The following is a 6,982-nucleotide window of genomic DNA, read 5'->3' as shown; positions in this document are numbered from 1 at the left end:
TATTTCAGCTGTATTCTCTTCATGCTGACTTTATTCTTTAAGAAGGTATTTCAGCTGTTCTCTTCATGCTGACTTTATTCCTAGGTGTGGCCCTGATTCTCTAAAATCTAAAACTGTTGTGGTTTTGGGCTTTACCTGTCACACCGTTTCAATTCTCTTTTTTTAACTTCCTTCCTGACTTCACTGAGAATAGGTGTGATCCTCCATCGACAGACTCCCCCACCCTGGCATCCACACAGTGCCGCTGGGTCTAAGAGGGTGAAACGCGGAGATGTGTCCCTCTGTGGTTAATGTGTTATAAAGATGGAGGTTCAACATGGCAGAAACATATACACTGTAACAAATTTCTGTAATTTCTACAGCTAAATTTTACAGTAACTTCTTGTTTTGTCATTTTACAATGTTTAGCTGTATATTGCAATGCATTATGGGTGAAAACACTATTACAGTAGTTGACAGCTTTTTTCCATAAGAAATTACAGGCATATTTGCGCTTGACTGTAAATGATGCAGTACAGGTACAGTTATTTACTGTTGACTGCGTTGCACGAGGCAGTTGCTTTACACAAGACCATTTGATGGCGGATTGCTGAGGAGCCACATTGCCACTCCACTCAGCCACAATACGTAAGTACGCTTGAGTCGCTAAAATGCCCTCTGAATGATTCTGAATGCCAGAGTCTTATTACGCTTATGAGAACACTTTGATTAGTTGGTGGAAGTAATTACACATGAATGAGCACATATTTGTGAAAGAACAAAGTGTTTTTTTTCTAGGAATCCACTCCTCCTCTGCATCTCAAAGAACCACTGGAGAGCCAGAGATGGAGCTGGTACCTGTGTCGGCCTGACAGCAACCTCGTGGGTTTGGTTTCTGTCACTGTGGTGGTGTCCTAGTGGTGGAGAGGACGGAGAGGACGGAGACAGGCCTTCGAGACTAGATTATTTACATTGGGCTACTGATGAAGAGTTGGGGTTTTGATCACATAATTTCCCTTTTTTTTGGGATCAATACATATCTTATCTATCTATTACACTGTTGATTTTTTTCAACTCTTAGTGTCATAAGTATAATCATCCTGTACTAAACTAAAGTGAGATAGTGGCCTAATTGTCTCAAACAATTACAAAAATTATATCGCACATGTAGCTATTATGTCTATTAGGCCTGCTTTTGAAATCCATTTTTTAAATATTTACTTTCCGAAATGAATATAACAGAAAATGTTTGGGGAAGTTTTCATATATTACAGAGCCAACACCGATCATATTCACATAAACTATGTGAAACTGTTTATTTACTATTGTCTCGTAGTATTATATTGTCTCGTTAACGCGATAGTTTGGCTTCACTTGTTTGCTATAGAAATGTAAAAAATGTCTTGTTTGTTCAAATTTTATATTAGCGTTCCTATATTTGTATTAATTTGTTTTACAAATTTGTTATTACATTTTTTGAGAGAATTAAGTTTTGCCGACTAGGTGAGAATCGCTTTACTCCACATGGAGATCTACACTAATGGGCTGCAAGTACACAACAAAGAATTGATTTTTTATGATGTGAGGAATAATAATTATATTAGTTTTATTATTTGGAAACCCAGCACTATTTGGAAAGGCTTAAAGGAATAATAACACACACACACACACACACACACGATGAAAACATGAATATAAGATGAAAAATCTAAATCAGATTTATTGGCAATGAAGCAAAACACGTAGCAAGACATAAAAGCTGGAATGGGTGGTGTGCGCTAATAAAACAGCCTACTAATTCATACAGTTAGTGACATCAGCAGTTAATATATAAAAACAAAAACTCATTAGCCATTTCCGTGAACCCTTAAAAGCCCCCCATTGCTTTGAGGACCAGTGAAAGGTTGCTGCTCCAAATCCAACTCCTGCATTCTGGTGTCGGTCTGAGATCCTCCACCCCTGGGACCCGATGAAGCATTTGATCGGGAGGATTTCACCCACCACCCGCAGCCAAAGCCTAATGGGCCCACAGTCAAAAACACTAGTAGGCCTACTATTGCCCCGATGGTCCAAGTTCCCATTTTCTCTTCAGTGGCTGGCTGCGTCGGCTACAGAGGGGACAGGAGAACACAGCAGCACTTAGTTAATTCGGACATGGCAGGAGACAGAAAGTTATGTAGCCTACTTCGCTTTTTGCCCCGCATTTTCTATGGGTCGCCAAATGTAAACATTTTGATTATTTAGCTTACTTTCCTCACATTTAGATACATGTAAAACATGTTTTAGGCTATGCAATTGTCAACCATCTGTTTAGTAAAATAACGTTAAATTTTAAATCTAAATAATAAATACAAACAGTAGCCTAATAATAATAATAATAAATGTACATGTTCAATCGAAATACATTAATGCGCAATTGGGCCCCCTTCTTTTCCTGTAAAAGTGCTGTTTTTGCCACCGACAGGCTCCGAGTGGTATTCTAGTGTCTGACAACTATAGGGAAAGGATTCCTACAGAGAGAGACTTTTTTTTGTTAAAAGGTAGCCTAAATCATGTTTTGTTTAGCCTATCACAAACAGTCCCGAAATCCCTATCCAAACTCCAGAATAAAAAGACCTCCTTTTTATTTTCGTAAATCACCACATTCAAAGTCAAGAAACACAAAATCAGACGATCGAAAGCCATCCTTGTTCGTCATTTCATTTTCCCAATAATTGCCATTGGTTGAAATAAACACATTAATTACCGATTTAGGCCATGTAAAAAAATATGCTGGGATACACACACTAAAATAAGTTAATTTAACATCTAGCCTACTAAATGGAGTGTGGTGGGTTTGGCAATGGAGATTTTAAAGCAGATTCTGTATAAGTAATATATATATATATATATATATATATATATATATATATCCTTAGCTTAATGTTGTCAGACAATCATAGTCAGTGGGCACTTTTAGATCATTGTTCACAGTAGCCTTATCATTACACCAGCGCATGGGAATATATAGAAATACGCATATGTTGCGGTACTTACTGGCCCGGTCTGTGGCGCACGGGTGATCTGATCCGGGTTTATTTGGGTGGTGATCTTCACCCTCACAGCACCAGGTTCTCCCCTCGTTTTCCCTGGTCCAACCGTGTAGCAAACGTACACACCCTCATCCTCAGGCTGAACTCGCTCTAAAGTCAGCGACATGTCACCCGTCTTGAACCAATCAGCTGATACGCTTGCAGATAGGTTTCTTCTTCCTGTCCCCTGTCCGATCTCCCCGTCGTGCTCCAACAGAACCTCTCCGTCCTTTTCCCATTTGAGCTTCACGGTTTTATATGATGCAGTAAAGGAATGGCACGGGAGTTTGACTTCTTCTCCTTCAGTCACCGATATGTCGAAGGTTATTAAAACCTTCAGCTCGATGGTGGTATCAACGCGGCTGCCGCAGGTGAACTCGTACACCCCGTTATCGTTGTAGTTCACACTCGGTAACGTGACGGAAAGCTTCGATACGGGTTCAAACCGTTCTTCATAACGTCCATCAGGGGTCCAAACACCGTCAACAAGAGTCGCTACAGTCAGCGGGCTGTCATCTTTAAACCGCCGAATCAGGATAAAACTGTCGCAGCCCCCCGTCGCGGTTAACGTAACGGGGTCCCCCAAATAGCGCTCCAGGCCTAGGCCTGGAAGAGGGAGCGCAAGGAGAGCGAGCGCAACAGTCCATGCCATGACTTTAGCAGAAGAGAGTAGTATGAGAGAGGCGGGGAAGTGACTTTTATATGGTGGGCGGATTCTACAGTGCAGCATGTGGGTAATAACACTGAAATGATCCCTGTGATTGGTTTCATCCCTTTCGAAGAAAGATGCTTGTGGGTTTCCAAATGCGATCAAATGGTTACAGGTGGCGGAACGTTTAGGTGAACGACATAGCCCAACACATGGAGAGTAGATCAGTGAAGAAAATATACAATGTTTTATTGTGTGATCCATATAGGCCTATATTTTTATTGTTGACAAAGCTTTTAGATTTTAATGTCGCTGTACTGAAGCTATTCTAATATAGGCCTAGTCCTATACTGTCTCACTGGATCGGGGTTCAGATTTAAAGATGGGATATTAAAAAATGTAGCACCCCGTGGACCCTTGAATATCATGCATAGTTTCCTTAAAGTCAGGGCAGCGCACATAGTTAACCCTCCTGTTGTCCTCGGGTCATATTTGACCCATTTTCAGTTTTTTTTATCACAAAAAATGGGCCTTTGAAATAAGCGCTGAAGATGTCAACATTAGAAATATCAAATAACTTTGGGGAAAAACATCAAATAAAGCACCCACAATATTATAAAGTGACAAAAATGTCGGAAAAGGCAATGATAATGTTTCATGGTTGACGGGAAGACAACACAAGGGTTAAGAGCTCGTTTCTCTCTCGAAACCCCCCACCCAGGGTAAAACCAGGACAAGGTCCGAGCGGTATTTGCTACAGGTTTGAGGACTGGTGCATGCGCTGCTGCAACAATTTGTTTACAGTAAATTGCGATGGACTGAACTGTAGAACACAACAGAGACAACTTTACTGAGGTTTAAATTAACTCTGAATATTTGATGCTACTTTTATGAGCCTAATTCTATTGATCTCCTTTTCAGGGGGACTTTATGAGCCTACTTTTCATTGCACTTATTTATGAACCCTCATGTTGTCCTCGGGTCAAATATGAACTGGTTTCAGTTTTTTTATTACAAAAAAAGGGCCTTCAAAATGAGCGCTGAAAATGTAAACATTAGAAATATCAAATAACTTTGGAAAAAAGTACCCGCAACATTAAAAAAATGAAAAGAATGTCTGAAAAAGAGATCATAGTGTTGAATAATTTTTTTCATAGTTGATGGAAAGACAACACAAGGGTTAAACACTCAATTTTGTATATGTTTTTTAACTATAAATGTAATTAAAATGGTATTCATAATTCAGGAAAGAGGCTTTAATAGTGGCAAGGCAGCCGCCAACAAAAGGCGATTAATCGAATTGATTCGCACATCGACTTCCCTGGACCACCACGCCTGTTGCAATCCGACCTTAAACTGAATTTAGGCCTGAGCTACGGTATCTTTTTACAGCCATGTTTTGTTATCGCGTCTGCTTTATTAATGATTTCAATAATCGTGTGCACAATTTCCTTGGCTAAAGGATGAAATCTCTTGTGTGGATAAACTACCGAAGGCTACTGGTGAGTAGGCCTCAGGCCCGTTTACCACATGGAAAACTAAAATGGAGAAAGGCCATGCCAATTGAAATAGCCTAAGCATAGCACAGTGGTGACCGCAGCAGCCATTTTCTGTGTAGCCATTGTCATGGTGACGTATGAACGTTGCCATTTTGTGTAGGCCTATATGTGTAAAACCTAAGGTAGCCTATTGTTTTATTTTTTAATTTTTAATCATTAACATTTTAATATTAGGCTATCGGCTCTTCATCTGCAATGACTAGCCGATTAAACACTTTGATTGACACAAATCCTCTCCAGTTTCTAAAATGGAAGTCTTTTTCTGCATTGAGTACTTTTACTTTGAATACTTTAAGTAGCCTACATTTTCCTGATGATACTTGCATACTTTTACTTAAGTATCCTCTCACTGCAGGACGTTTACCTGTAAAGAGTACAACAAAACAATTTATAGTGTTTTTTTTTTTTTTTACAGTTTGGTATTATAGCCTAAGGATCTGAGTAGGCTACCTCTTCTTTTTTTGTATCCAGAGAAGAGCTGTCCTCCCAGCATCAGGCTCCTGGTCTAGTTCTGCCCTCTACTGTTCAGATCAGTCTCTCACAAGATCTCAGTTCTCTTATTTAAAGAGACAGAGACCAGCTCTCGATTACACATCCCTCTGCTCTGATTATTGCATCACTTCTTCTTGTCTTAAAGACAGAGACCAGGTCTCTCTTGTATTTCCCTCTGCTCTGATTATTGCATCACTTCATCTTGTCACAATCTGTTGGGCGGTAACAAACCGGTTTCTCCGCTTCCTCAACTTTAATACCTTTTTTTTTTTAGGAATTTAGTATATGCTAATGCATCTGTTCCTAATTAATAACCAATTTCCATGATTTCTAGCCAACACATTGATTCCATGAAAACAGTCCTGGATTTATTAAAAAGATCCTATAAAAAAAGTGGCCGACTGAGCCTAAAAAATGTCTATTTCATTTAGATATAGCTTTTCTTTCAAATTAAAACAAGTGCAATTAAAAATGAATGTGATAGTTGTGATGTTTTGTTAAGCAGATTAACATCATGTTTGGTCCTTTTCAGTATTTCCTATATTTCTAAGAAGATTTTATGTGCTGTATTTTGATAACCCCCCCAATGAATATTGGTTCCACCCTGTAAACCAGGAAGTGGAATGGCTCTACTTCCTGGAATCGACCCTATAGGTAATAGTACTTTAACTGAGCAAATTGAAAAGGTCTTCCACCTCTGGTCATGTGGTGTTTAGGTCCTGGACTCAGGCAGGAAATCTGGACTCAGAAGACTCAGACTTCCAGAAGAAACTATTTTCTGCTGTGGGAACCGGGGACTAAAACACATCCTCCAGTCGTGACAAAAATCAAAAATTAAAATAATTTATCCTACCTGTCAAGTCCAGGGTCAGTGTCGGTCACGGCCATGGACAGTAAAAGATGAAGACATCACTTTCCCTGTCATTAATAGGAGACTACAAGTACACACATGTACTCTCACCGAGCCTTCGTTCAGCCTAATCCACAATAAAGGAAACTGAAAACTGAGCAGTCCACAGTAACTTGCCTCACTTTTCTTTTGAAACCTGTTAAGCAACACAAAGCAGAACAGTTTTTTTTATAGTCTAAGTTACCTGAGAGTGTTCCAGCATTGTTTCTAAGAACCGCCTACAGCCTACACATCCCAGACACCCTGTTGATGTCACTCTGACACAGAGTTGGAAAGTAACGAAGTACAAATATTTTGTTACTGTAGGCTACTCAAGTAGACT

The 6,982-nt window shown here is 39.6% G+C and overlaps 1 long non-coding RNA gene across 1 annotated transcript in view; it reads right to left on the bottom strand.

Annotated features, from left to right (window-relative positions):
- Positions 1–6,788, bottom strand: part of LOC116669529 (uncharacterized) — a 29,908-nt gene extending 23,120 nt beyond the window's left edge. Inside the window, exon 1 of the long non-coding RNA XR_004326783.1 lies at positions 6,604–6,788. This is a non-coding gene — a long non-coding RNA (uncharacterized LOC116669529). The remainder of the gene's footprint in view (positions 1–6,603) is intronic.
- Positions 6,789–6,982: the final 194 nt, after the last annotated feature.

Source organism: Etheostoma spectabile, chromosome 19 (genome assembly GCF_008692095.1).
Source record: "Etheostoma spectabile isolate EspeVRDwgs_2016 chromosome 19, UIUC_Espe_1.0, whole genome shotgun sequence".
NCBI classification, from domain to species: domain Eukaryota; kingdom Metazoa; phylum Chordata; class Actinopteri; order Perciformes; family Percidae; genus Etheostoma; species Etheostoma spectabile.
This window is presented reverse-complemented; position numbering and strand designations above follow the sequence as displayed.